This window comes from Bubalus kerabau, chromosome 19 (genome assembly GCF_029407905.1).
Source record: "Bubalus kerabau isolate K-KA32 ecotype Philippines breed swamp buffalo chromosome 19, PCC_UOA_SB_1v2, whole genome shotgun sequence".
NCBI classification, from domain to species: Eukaryota; Metazoa; Chordata; class Mammalia; order Artiodactyla; family Bovidae; genus Bubalus; species Bubalus kerabau.
This window is the reverse complement of record NC_073642.1, coordinates 22,248,871-22,262,856: the sequence shown is the minus strand read 5'-3', so window position 1 is coordinate 22,262,856 and position 13,986 is coordinate 22,248,871. Positions and strand designations below refer to the sequence as shown.

Sequence of the window (13,986 nt, the reverse complement as noted above, 5' to 3'; positions counted from 1 at the left end):
AGGAAGTTGCCGTGTAACACTGGGAGCTCAACCCAGCCCTCTGTGACAGCTTAGAGGGGTGAGACGGAGGTTCCAGAGGGAAGGGATATAGGTATACTTGAGGCTGATTTACTTTGTTGTACAGCAGAAACCAATACAACATTTAAAGCAATTATCCTCCAATTAAAAATAAATTTAAAAAATAAATGTAAAAAGGCTACAAATGAACTTATCTGCAAAACTGAAATAGAGTTACAGATGTAGAAAATAAACTTATGGTTGCAGGGTAGAGGGGAGGGAGGGATAAATTGGAAGATTGGGGCTGACACATACACACCACTATGTACAAAACAGATAACTAATGAGGACTTACTGCAGAGCACAGGAAATTCCACTCAATACTCTGTAATGACCTATATGGGAAAAAAAAATCTAAAAAAAGAGTGGATGAATGATTTTGTATAAAAGATTCACTTTTCTGTGCTCCTGAAACTAAAACAACATTGTAAATCAATTATACTCTAATTAAAAAAAAGAAAAAAGATCACCTTCTTGAAGAATCTGAAGTTCCCCCAATATTCCCCTTTCCCTGAGATGTTTTTCCGACATGCTCATCATCTTCTAATACACTAAATGATTTGCTTATTTGTGGTGGTTTTTCTTTATTGTCTGAACCTCCCACCTGCCTTCTCACCCCCAAGAAATGTTGACTGAGGAGGGCAAGTATTTTTGCTCCTTTGGCTTGTTAAATAAGCTATCCATAGCCTCTAGAACAGTGCCTCGCATATGGTTAACCCTCAGTCAGTACTGGCTAAGTGAATGAATAAATGAATGCAACCTCAGAGTCAAGGAATACTGTGGGCCCATGTCAACTAACAACTAGAGCTCCTTGTTGATATCAACTTTGGTCTGGAATTCCCTGAAACCAGAAATGATGCAATTAACTTTTTTAACCTACGCACAAGACTTTGTATTGATCTCCTTTAAATCTACTGCTTCTGGTCCAGATCTCATCCTACTGAGGTCATTGTGAATATTGATTCTATCATACAATTGGCTTCCCCTCCCAGTTTTGAGTCATCTATAAATCTGATAAGCATTCTTGACCATTATTCAAGTCACTGATAAAAATATTAGATGAGCAGACCTAACACCCACTTCTTGGTTTCTAAATATCACTCTTCAATGAAAGGCAACAGAACTCCTTGGAGAAATGAAAAGGAAAGTACAAGGTGATCCTGGGACCTTGTGTTGGGCCAGAAAACAAGGAAGTGACTAAAGACTAATGGGGTCATGTCAAAAGGATATAGGGCCAGCTTGATGACCAAACTTGGGACAATTCGAGCATCAGAAAGCATAATGAAGTAATGGATTCTAATGCACAAAAATAAAACAATCCATTAGTCTACAGTAAAACCCAGCAAAGCAGAGAGAGAAAGAAAAGGGCTGGAAAGAATAAATTTCTCCATAGAGAAGTGCTGCCTGATAGACGTAGAGGAAATGATAGACAGAAAATCTAGATTCAAGCAAGCAGAAGATATTAAGAAGAGGTGGCAAGAATACACAGAAGAACTGTACAAAAAAGATCTTCACGACCCAGATAATCACTATGGTGTGATCACTCACCTAGAGCCAGACATCCTGGAATGTGAAGTCAAGTGGGCCTTAGAATGCATCACTATGAACAAAGCTAGTGGAGGTGATGGAATTCCAGTTGAGCTATTTCAAATCCTGAAAGATGATGCTGTGAAAGTGCTGCACTCAGTATGCCAGCAAATTGGAAAACTCAGCAGTGGCCACAGGACTGGAAAAGGTCAGTTTTCATTCCAATCCCAAAGAAAGGCAATGCCAAACAATGCTCAAACTACCACACAATTGCACTCATCTCACACGCTAGTAAACTAATGCTCAAAATTCTCCAAGCCAGGCTTCAGCAATACATGAACCATGAACTTCCAGATGTTCAAGCTGGTTTTAGAAAAGGCAGAGGAACCAGAGATCAAATTGCCAACATCCGCTGGATCATGGAAAAAGCAAGAGAGTTCCAGAAAAACATCTATTTTTGCTTTATTGACTATGCCAAAGCCTTTGACTGTGTGGATCACAAGAAACTGTGGAAAATTCTGAAAGAGATGGGAATACCAGACCACCTGACCTGCCTCTTGAGAAATCTGTATGCAGGTCAGGAAGCAACAGTTAGAACTGGACATGGAACAACAGACTGGTTCCAAATAGGAAAAGGAGTACGTCAAGGCTGTATATTGTCACCCTGTTTATTTAACTTATATGCAGAGTACATCATGAGAAACGCTGGACTGGAAGAAGCACAAGCTGGAATCAAGATTGCCAGGAGAAATATCAATAACCTCAGATATGCAGATGACACCACCCTTATGGCAGAAAGTGAAGAGGAACTCAAAAGCCTCTTGATGAAAGTGAAAGTGGAGAGTGAAAAAGTTGGCTTAAAGCTCAACATTCAGAAAACGAAGATCATGGCATCCAGTCCCATCACTTCATGGGAAGTAGATGGAGAAACAGTGGAAACAGTGTCAGACTTTATTTTTGGGGCTCCAAAATCACTACAGATGGTGACTGCAGCCATGAAATTAAAAGATGCTTACTCCTTGGAAGGAAAGTTATAACCAACCTAGATAGCATATTCAAAAGCAGAGACATTACTTTGCCAACAAAGGTCTGTCTAGTCAAGGCTATGGTTTTTCCAGTGGTCATGTATGGATGTGAGAGTTGGACTGTGAAGAAGGCTGAGCACCGAAGAATTGATGCTTTTGAACTGTGGTGTTAGAGAAGACTCTTGAGAGTCCCTTGGACTGCAAGGAGATCCAACCAGTCCACTCTGAAGGAGATCAGCCCTGGGATTTCTTTGGAAGGACTGATGCTAAAGCTGAAACTCCAGTACTTTGGCCACCTCATGCGAAGAGTTGACTCATTGGAAAAGACTCTGATGCTGGAGGGATTGGGGGCAGGAGGAGAAGAGGACAACAGAGGATGAGATGGCTGGATGGCATCACTGACTCGATGGACGTGAGTCTGGGTGAATTCCGGGAGTTGGTGATGGACAGGGAGGCCTGGCGTGCTGCGATTCATGGGGTCGCAAAGAGTCAGACACGACTGAGTGACTGAACTGAACTGAAGGATAACTAATGGATGTTAAACCTTTGGGTGGAAGATTGTTAGGAAACTACGTTAACAAGATCTCTGAGATTTCTCTGGTTGTCCAGTGGCTGAGATTCAAAGCTTCCACTGTAGGAAGCGTGGGTTCCATCCTTGGCTGGGGAACTAAAATCCTACATGCTGCGTGGTACAGCCAAAAAAAACCCTAAAAGGAAACAGTCTCAAAGTCTGACCCACAGATGACTTACTGATGACCAGTGGGAAAATGTTTCTCTAAGGAGCACTGGTGGCCACTATCTTTTTTGCCCCCAGTGGCTACCATATTAATCAAGTGGCCAAAAGTAACATCATTGGTAGTGAGACTACCTGATATCATTCACCTCCTGATATGAGTCAATAAAAAATACACACCTCATCAACAATTGTATCAAAAGTATGTAACCCAGATCTAATAGTGAGGACGCAATAGGAAACATTCAGCTTCTACAAGACAAAGAGCTTGGACTCTTCAAAAAGGTGAAACTGATGAAAAGACAAAAAGGACAAGAGAACTGTTTTAGGATAGAAAATTAAAAAGACATGCAATACGTGAACTTTGATTGAAATCCTGAAGGGGAAAATAACAAAGCCACAGAGCAATTGAGAAATTGCTAATACACATGCACTCTGTATTAGATGATATTATGGTATTATTTGGAGAAGGCGATGGCACCCCACGCCAGTACTCTTGCCTGGAAAATCCCATGGACGGAGGAGCCTGGTAGGCTGCAGTCCATGGGGTCGCTAAAAGTTGGACACGACTGAGCAACTTCACTTTCACTTTCCACTTTCATGCACTGGAGAAGGAAATAGCAACCCACTCCAGTGTTCTTGCCTGGAGAATCCCAGGGATGGAGGAGCCTGGTGGGCTGCCGTCTATGGGGTCGTACAGAGTCGGACACGACTGAAGTGACTTAGCAGCAGCAGCAGCAGCATGGCATTATTGTTCATTTTCTTAGGTACAATAATGGTACTGTGTTCTTAGGAGAATGTCATTGTTCTTTGGAGACGCCTGCTGAGGTCTGTCGACATCAAGTGTCATGATGTCTACAACTTACTTTCATACGATTAAGCCAAAACAAGTGGGTTGTGAGTGTGCATTTGTGTATGAGAAAGAGTGTGAGTGCTACTGTGGCGGAGTTTTGACAACTGGTTAATATAGAAAGTTATGGGTGTTTTTAATATCGTGTTTTATAAATTTTAGGGGGAAATTGAGGGAGGCATTTCCAAAAACAGAGCCTACTGGAGACCTCCATCCAGGTTGAAACTGATCGACATCCTTTGTAGGCTGAATCATGTGTTAGCTATGGTGTCTTCCTTACTGCACCATTCACCCACATTTCTTCATATTATCCATAAGAATCATATGAGGGCCTTCCCTGGCAGTCCAGTGGTTAGGACTCCACAGTCTTGCTGGGTCCAATCCCTGGTCAGGGAACTAAGATCCAACAAGCCACATAGCGTGGCCAAAAAAATAATAGTAACAACAATAACAATAATATGAAAAAATTATAAGAAATCTTATTGAAATCAAGGTCCTAGCTATAGCTATAGCACTGACTTATTGGAAAAGACCCTGAAGTGGGTGGCAGAGGATGAGATGGTTACATGGCATCACTGACTTAATGGACATGAATTTGAGCAAACTCTAGGAGATAGTGGAGGACAGAGGAACCCGGTGTGCTGCAGTCCATGGGGTCAAAGTCTGACACCACTTAGCTACTGAATGACTACAACTAACTATAGCGTTTCCTTCTATCTTCTGCTTACTGCTGTTACCTAGAACAGGGCCTGATGAGTGGCATCTGTTTGATTAGAATTTGTTGAGTGCCAGAATCTCCACATCAGGTCTCCCCTCAAGCAGCACCCAGGCTGGTTTGCCCGAGTGTCTTGGCAACACATGGGTGCTCCTCTCTGAGAGGAGGCAGGGGCTGATGTAGCCTCACTTGGTAGTTAATTATATCCCACTCAAACACTACAAGGGTGTCTTCTGCCAACTTGGTGCAAGCCCCTTGAAGACAGTGACGGGTCTTGCCTCTCGAACCCCCACTGCCTCACATGGCACTCCAGTAGGACCTCCACAGGGCAGACAAAATGTGGGCCCCACCTGCTGGCCTGGAGAGGAGCCCTCTAACTCATGCCCCAGCACTCGGCCTTGGGCCTTGTGAGCTCCCCTGTCTCCCTCTGGCATGCTAATTTGTTCTCCCCAGGGTGAAAAAAAAAAAACAAAAAAAACAGGAGGATGACTGACAGAGAAAACCTCATTTGAGCTGACTTCCTGTGGGCTGAAGAGCGGTTCCCAGGCCAACACCGTGTCTCCTGTTCCCCTTTGCCACCCTTGGATGTAGGCAAGTCTTTCTCAGCCAGAACACCGGTGTTTATAAAGAGCTCAGGGCGCCACTTGGAAGGAGTATAGAAAGAGACAAAGCGAAAACCAACGGTTCCTCTGTGCCCCTGGCCAGCAAGATGCAGTCAAGTCTGGCTTCCTTTCTCTGTCCACACTCACACAACTCATTCCCCATCCATCCTCTGTCTGAGGGTCTCTCTCTCCTGTACACACAAGCACACACATAAGATGGATAAAAATGCGAGAAGGAGAGGTAAAATGTGCACAGGGACGGAACCCAGGCCTCCCGCATTGCAGGCAGATTCTTTTCCAGCTCAGCCACCGGGAAAGCCCAAAATATGCACAGGAATACATGCAAAGAGGCCAGACAAAATGGGGCCACATGTCTGAAGGCAGCCAAGGAAACTTTAGGGATGACAAGAGTATTTTGTATCTTATTTAGGATGTTGGTTTCCCAAGTATAAACAGATTAAAATTTTTTGATCTGTACACTGAAGATCTATGCATTTTCTTGTATGTAAATTTCTACCTTATACCTATTATTGTGGGGTGGGGGTGGGGGTAAGCAAGGAGACCAAAAGGTAAAAATATAATAATAATAATAATAATAAAACACCTCACCTGCAGGATCAGGTGAAAGAAGAAAATGAGACTAGCTATGGGCCGGAGTCGGGAGTGGGCGTGGGAGGGGAGCTTTTCCAGGTTTTCTAGGTGGTAAAGAACCCACCTGCCAAAGCAGGAAACATAAGAGGTGCAGGTTATATCCCTGTGTTGGGAAAATCCCTGGAATATGAAATGGCAACCCACTCCAGTATTCTTGCCTGGAGAATCCCAGGGACAGAGGAGCTCAGCGGGCTACAGTCCGTGGGGTCGCAAAAAGCTGGACAAGACTGAAGCGACTTAGCATGCACATATCAGGGGGAGAAGGTGAAGAGAAATAGGAAAGGCTACAAGAGAAAATGAGGCTTTCTAGGTGGTGCTAGTGGTAAAGAACCCACCTGCCAATGCAGGAAACACAAGAGACATGGATTTGATCCCTGGGTGAGAAAGATCCCCTGGAGGAGGGCATGGCAACCCACTCCAGTATTCTTGCCTGGAGAATCCCATGGACAGAGGAACCTGGCAGGCTACAGTCCATGGAGCTGCAAAAGGTCGGACACAACTGAAGGGACCTGGCATGCACACACACAAGAGAAAATAAAGCAAAGTGTGGCTAAAAATATAAGGCCCCTGTAACCTGCTCAGTTACAAAGGAATAAGGCAGTGTGGGCTCAGGGCTAGTGCTGGCCGTGCAATGGTCCATCCAGACCACAGTCAGCCTCTTGAGCCGTCAGTACTCATTAACCATCTATAGGTACAGCCTCCGCCCAGGCATAGGCCAGCCCTGACCTGGGGCACGGATGGCTCCTGCCAGCCTGCCCCCAGCCCGACCTGCCGGCTCTCATTTCCACCCAGGGGATCCTGGCTCTCACACAGTCCTACTCTGGGAGTCATGGCTTTGCTTTGTTTCCCGGCCGTGGAGGAGGGGCCTCTTGCCAAGCCCAGTGGAGCTTGAACCCAAGGTCTCGCCCGCCCCGTCCTGGAGTAGCACTCAAGCTCCTCCCATCTCTGGGTTCTGGCTGGCAGGCTGCCCAGCAAGGCCTCGCAGACATGCACTGGCGGTAGCCCAGCTCCCTGGGCCTTGGCCCCCTGCCACCATCCCCTCGTCGCCCTGAGCCCTCCTCTCATGCCAACCTGCAGCTGCAGCTCCCCTCCCTGCCAGCTGGGCACAATGCTGCTGTTTCCTCCCCAGGGGCTGGGCTGCAGCATCAATACATTTTGATGAGAAAGCGACACCAGCTGGCACACCCTATGTGTGCTTTTAAATCCGCCAATGACTTCCAGATGCCGGGGGCTGGGAGTGTCCCTGGGGCAGTACCTTCTGCAGTGGAGGGCACTCACGGGGCCAGCACGGCCACCACCTTCAAGTCTCACCAGCAACTTTAACCAGGGTCTAGCAATGAATGTAAATGAGCCTCATCTCTCTTCTGCAAACTGTGTTCCTCTTCACTGGTCCCTTATGTCTCTTTCTTTTTCAAAAATGTTTATTTACTTATTTGGCTCTCCCAGGTCTTAGTTGCAGCATGTGGGATCTAGTTCCTCGACCAGGGATTGAACCCAGGCCGCCTGCATTGGGAGCACAGAGTCTTAGCCACTGGGCCACCAGGGAAGTCCTGGTCCCTTATGTTTCTTGCTCTGTGAAGTGGTTCGAATCCAGGGATGAGGCACACCAGTTCTTCCATAAGAAGTAGAATTTCAGCACTATCTGTTATTTTGGGGACTGTAGCAAGCCACGGGATCTCTCAGAACCTCAGCTTCCCCATCTGTGAGATGGGAATGCTAACATTACTGCCTGGGCTGTCAGGAGAGCTGAGGAGACAGGGCTCACAAGGCGATGGGCAGCCCCGGTGCGGGGTGAAAGCCGAGCAAACAAAGCCGTGCTCGTTATATTATGGGTTCACCTCATTTACCTAAACTTGGCCACAGCCATCCTAAGATGTCCAAGCTAGAGGACCCTCTTCTGAGCTCTCTGCTCAGGTTCGGCCACCTCCTACCAACCCAGTGCTGAGGCTGCAAGTCTCACGGGGAGAAGGAACCGGCCCGCCCAGCCCAGGCCCTGGGTGCGCCCGCTGCGGTGAAGAGCTCGCTGCCCGCCCCAACCACCCCCACCGGGGCCTGTCGGGGCCTGAGCTGGCCACTCCCTGGGAGGGGACCCCCCTGCCCCACAGGGCTGTGGTGCAACCAGCCGGGCTCAGCTTGTCCCTGACTCGACACGGTAGAACACGGTAGGTTGCCACCATCGCGCCCGTGCTCCCGATGCAAGTTCCAGAGGGGCTGTCTGCCTGGGCCCCCAGGTCTGTCCTCCAGGGGGCCTGGAGAGCCTGGCTGATGCGTGGCACCTGTCACCCCAAAGGGGCACAATTACTGTCCGGTGACTCTCTTTCCCCTGAAACCTCATACCTGCAGCCACTCAGAGGTATGAGGCAGACATCCTAGGCCGGGTGAGCATGGGAAGCAAGGAGCATAAGCCTCTAGGACAGTCTGGTTTCAAGTCTAGCTTATGAGACCCTTCCAGTCTCAAGATCTCGAGAAATCAGGAATCTACCTCTCCATTTGTCCCCAGTTCTTCCTCTTTAAGTCCCACTCTGAGCCCTAGACCCCTGGCCATTGCTACATGGAGGGACAGCAGACTTAGCCAAGGCCTTTCATCACTCCCGAGAAGGAACCTTCCTATCAGAGGACCAAGGCTCTCTCATCCCAAAGAGGTGGGGCCCTCCAAGCAACCGTGGTTCCCTGTCACCTTAGGTCACCTGGTGGCTCCGCCTCTTACTCCAAGAGAGCCTTGCTGTTGGTTCCAGCACTGCCTTCGAAGAGTGGGCCTAGACAGCTGAGCCCATTGGGTAGGGATGGATGGGTGGGTTCCATTGATTTCTTGTGGCTCCAAAGACTGCTCTGATAGAATGGAAGGAAGAATGTATTACTGCCACAGTGTGCCCACCTGCCAGCCTAGACCATGGCACCAGAACAAGATGCTCACAAAAAGCCGGTACGTGGGTAGCACCCCAGATCCATGCTCAGACAGGGATCTTACACAGCAGCTCTCCAGGCCTGAGACTCCTGGGATGCCTGGCAGCACCCCAGTACTGAGCACCAGGCTGGAGGACACCATAAGGCTCTGAGTGGGCGCAGCTCAGCTCTAGCAAAGGAGTCAGAGGAGGACTTGCCTGGTGGTTCAGTGGCTACTAATCTCCCAATGCAGGGGGCCCAGGTTTGATCCCAGGTCAGGGAATTAGATCCTACATGCCACAACTAAAGATCACATATGCCAACACTAAGATTGGAGATCCCACATGTCACAAGTAGGACCCGCCACAGCCAAATAAATAAACAAAAATATTAAAAAAAAAAAAAAAAAGGAGGGGCTCTAAGGGGCCTGGACCCAGGGCCTGATCCACCCAGTCCACTCTGCAAGGGAGCAGACCCACCTTGCTCCTCTCAGGCTCTTCCTCTATGAACACTGCCTTCACTCTTTCCTTACAGCCTGTGAGCAGTGGAGCAGAGCAGGGGGTCCCTTAACCAATAGAGTCGGCCTCAGTGAGATGTGAACCCCAAGAATGATGACAGTAATCAGAGCTTTTATATGATTTCAAAGAGATTGTTGCCCTCCTCCCCTCCCCAATCCAAAAAAAGTAAAGATAATTTCTTTGGGGTGTTTTCGTCTGAAGACACAGGAACTTTTAGAAGTAGTCTTTATTAGGTAAAAAGAAATACCAGAATTAAGAGTTATTATATACCTTGACATGAATTATCAGGCAAATTATGCCCACCTAAGGGCTTCCCCAATGGCTCAGCCAGTAAAGAATCTGCCTGTAATGCAGAAGACACAGGAAACTTGGGTTCGATCCCTGGGTTGGGAAGATCCCCTGGAGGAGGAAATGGCAACTCACTCCAGTATTCTTGCCTGAAAAATCCCATGAACAGAGGAGCCTGGTGGGCTATAGTCCATGGGGTCTCAAAGAGTCAGACTTGACAAAGCATGCATGCCCACCTAAAGCAAAACTGACGTTTACAAGGCTAACATTTATTGAGTACTTTCTATAAGCAAGCCACTGAGCTGAGCTTTTTTACATCCAATCATTTACTTACATCTCACAACAAGGTGAAACAGGAATTATGATATTCCCACTTTATAGTTGAGAAATGGGGGCACAGAGAGGTTCAGGGACTTGCTAAGGTTACATACGTGGCAAGTCAGTACTAGGACCAGAAACTGGATCGGACTCCAGAACCCTGTGGAGATGCTCTACGTACGGGAGAATTTCAACCAGGGTTTTGTCTCAAGCTATAACCATCCCCCTCTTGATAACATAAGCTACTGTATTTTCCTCCCTCTCTCCCTACCCCTTTTTTCCCTTCTTCTTTCACTCATTCAGTATTTCTTGTGCACTTGCTGCCTTCTAAGCATCGCTGAAGTTGAAGAAACTGACATGGTTCTGCCTTCACAGAGCTTCCAGTTCATCAAGATTCCTTAAATTCTTCTTCCCAGAGAATAACCATTCTTGTCCACATTTCTTTAGACACTTTCACTCACTTATTCCTTTGTCTCCACCAAAGGGCCAGTCTGGCAGAGCTCCATACGTGCTGCCAGGCTTCGAAGGCTAGAATCGTGCCATTTTCAACTGCCATTTCTGGAATGGCTCCTCTGAGCTGCCTCTGCACTCTGCTCAGATTTCCATTAAGGCACTCGTGATTCTGTAGTGAAATACTCATTTACACATCTCATCCCTCTCTTCTACTACAAGCTCCTTGAGTGCAGGAACTAGGCCTGCCTAACTCAGGTTTTTAATCTCCATCCCCAGTGAAGAGTTTGGAAATAGCAGGCATCCAGGTGGCTGAAACAGTAAAGAATCAGTCTGCAATACAATGTTCGATCCTTGGGTAGGGAAGATGCCCTGGAAAAGGTAATGTCTACCTACTACTGGAATGACTACCCACTCCAGTATTCTTGCCTGGAGAATCCCATGGACAGAGTAGTCTGGTGGGCGACAGTTCATGGGGTTGCAGAGAGTTGGACATGACTGAGCGACTTTCATTTTCAGTAAATGTTTGCTAAAGTGAATAAGTGAGTTTTCTGTTCTAGCTGACTGTCTCAAATCATTTCCAAATGATTCATTCAAGTGTTCCTTCCTGGATCTTTTTTTCCACCTTCCTCTTAACCTTTTCAAAGGAAAGGCACCTCTCTGATGTGGGAAGTCCCACTTCCCTGCTTTAGGGCAGCCAAAGGATTTCTTGCTCACACAGTCTCAACAGATTTGTTGGCTTCACAAGAGACAGTATTTTGGAAAGCTGAATGCTTGTTTCCTTGGTTTTTTTTAGGGCAATCCCATCAGATAATACATTAAAGCAAGAGCTCCAAGGTATAGGACCAGGGAGAGAGACTCTCTGTTTTCCCCAAGGTGTCAGCCTCCATTCCCCACCTTCAGTTCACCGGCTGCCAATGTCCTCATCTTTAGACCGCCTGTCTCCAAAAGTCTGAGCCCCAGTTGCAAAGAGACATACCCCAGATTTCCCTGTTGTTGTTCAGTTGCTAAGCTGTGTCTGACTCTTTGAGACCCCATGGACTGCAGCACACCAGGCTCCCCTGTCCTACACTATCTCCCAGAGTTTGCTCCAATTCATGTTCATTGAGTCAGTGATGCTATCTACCCATCTCATCCTCTGCCACCTCCTTCTTCTCAGATTTCCCTGAACTTTAGTAATAATAAGCACCAGTGCAAAGAATCGCACAGCCTGGAAGTCAGGAGACTGGGTTCAAATCCTGACCTTGCCAACTCATTATCATCTTGGGAAGTAATTTAATTTCTCTGGATTCTGTTTCTTCTATGAAAATAAGGGAGTGGGACTGGGTAGATTTCTAAACCAAAGGCTAAACCATCTCTGGGCAAAAAAATTTCTTAATTGTGCACTTCCCAGTCCTTATGGCATTCGACCCTTATAAGAAACTTGCAATTCATAAGCCAAACAACATACATTACTAGTGAGGAAATGTGAGCAGAGGTCGATGACCTTACTCAGGTGACCCAGGCCCCTGACTCTTGCCAGACCGAGATGGTTCCAGAGAGCCCACTGGGGCAGCCTCAATTTCCAAGACCCCATCTTCCTTGCCCTCCTAACCCCTACATCCACGTTGTCACTCAGAGAGTAGAAGCTATGACAAAGAACCTGATTCAAGGGCCATAGCCAGGGCCATATGAGGAGGCGCCCAGGCCTTTCTCAAATTCGGAATGATCTGCCTCCAGGAGGACCACTGCCTCTCAGTTGCAGTTTTGGCTCAGAGGCCCAGGATGGCCACGGGAACGTGGGCCCAGCCTCCCGCGTTCCCATGACAACAGGTTCCCCCAGTGGCGGCGCGGGTGCCCATCAGAGCGTGCAGGTGGCGCCCTTTGGGAGAGGGGCCCGGCGGGAAGTGGGGGGCCGGGGCGGCGCCTGCCGCGGGGTGGCCTCCCCACTTCCGATCTCCTCCTCCCGGGGCCGCAGTTCCCGCCCGCCCTGTGCCCTTCGCCTACCTGAGAGTCACGGCCCGCGCGTGACCACCGCCCACTACAGGGTCACCTCTGCGCGGCGGGGCGGCCCTTCTTCTCGGTGTTCCCAGACTCGTCCCTGCTTTCAGGCCCCGCCCGACGCACTCACTTCCCGGGTACCCGGGATGTCCCTGCAAATACCCTCAGTCTGGCGCCGCGTCCCCGGAAATGCAGGGCAGCCGCCAAGCCCCGCCCCTGCCCATGTTGATGGAATTGTCCGGAGGCGCCCCCCGGGGCTTGCTCGCTGTCCAGCGGGCTCCCGCCTCCGCCCCCAGGCACTGATGGCGACATAAGTCTCACTGCTAGTCCCAGTCGGACACTTCCCCGAGACTGCTTGGCTGCCCTTAGGCCTTGGGGCCTATAGCCCCCCAGCACCACCTCCATCTTCGGAGCCTCGGCCTGGCCTCACTTATGCCCTGCAGGCAGCAATCTCACTAGCTGGAATTCGGAGGACAGGGGGGAGATGTTATCCTAGATCTGTTATTGAAACAGAGTTGGGTTGCCTTATCTGCACAGGCTTGGTAAAGCCAAATCACTGACATCTACCACCACTCCGGGTTCCCTGGTGGCTCAGTTGTAAAGAACCCACCTGCCAATGCAGGAGATGCAGGTTTGATACCTAGCTGGGGAAGATCCCCTGGAGGAGGGCATGGCAACCCACTCCAGTATTCTTGCCTGGAAAATCCCACAGACAGAGGAGCCTGAAGGGCTGCAGCCCATGGGGTCACAAAGAGTCAGACACAGACTTAGCCACTTAAGCAACAACTACCACCGATCACCCAACTGGCTGTTACCTAGGGGGAATTCCTTAACCTCTCTGAGCCTTGAGTTCTTCATCTGGAAGGTAGGCCTGAGAGCAGCAAGGGACCTCACAGGGTTGCGGTGAGAAGCGCAATTATGCAGGCACACACCTGGCACATGGTCAGCTCTTTATAATGGTAGCATTGTTTACAGTCAGAAGCAAGGGAGAGCAGGCTACAGAGCCACCTGCATGAAACCACTCACTTCTCCACCCAGAAATTCTGCTCACCGCGTGCTCACCGCGTCCCCTAACCTGCCATGGGCTGGGCTGTGGGAGTGAAACGAAAGGAGGAGATCTGCAGGAGGGGTGAGAGATAGTTATAAATAGTATCTAGCATTTATCAAGTGACCTTGGCTCGTCCCTCTCCAGCCCTTGCCTCCTAGCTTTGCTGTCTCAGGGTGGTTCCAGAAACAGCCAGTTCTGGGCGTGTAAGTAGCTGAGCTGGCCAGAGCTGGCCAGTCAAGGAGCTGGTGAAACCAGAGGCCAAGAGCCAGCTTTTTCCTAGGCCAGGCTAGGCTTAGGTGCCTTCTGTGGCCTCTCCTCTGGACAGAGGGGCTTGGGACTTC

The 13,986-nt window shown here is 48.7% G+C and overlaps 1 protein-coding gene across 7 annotated transcripts in view; it reads right to left on the bottom strand.

Moving 5' to 3' along the window:
* Positions 1–13,986, bottom strand: part of SEMA4B (semaphorin 4B) — a 97,320-nt gene that overhangs the window by 31,020 nt on the left and 52,314 nt on the right. Inside the window, exon 1 of one of the 7 annotated variants that reach the window (XM_055556523.1) lies at positions 12,604–13,269. The exons of the other annotated variants lie outside the window; for them this stretch is intronic. The gene's annotated coding sequence lies outside the window, so the exon portion shown is untranslated. Of the gene's footprint in view, positions 1–12,603; positions 13,270–13,986 lie in introns of those variants that run through there. 7 annotated transcript variants of the gene reach the window in all.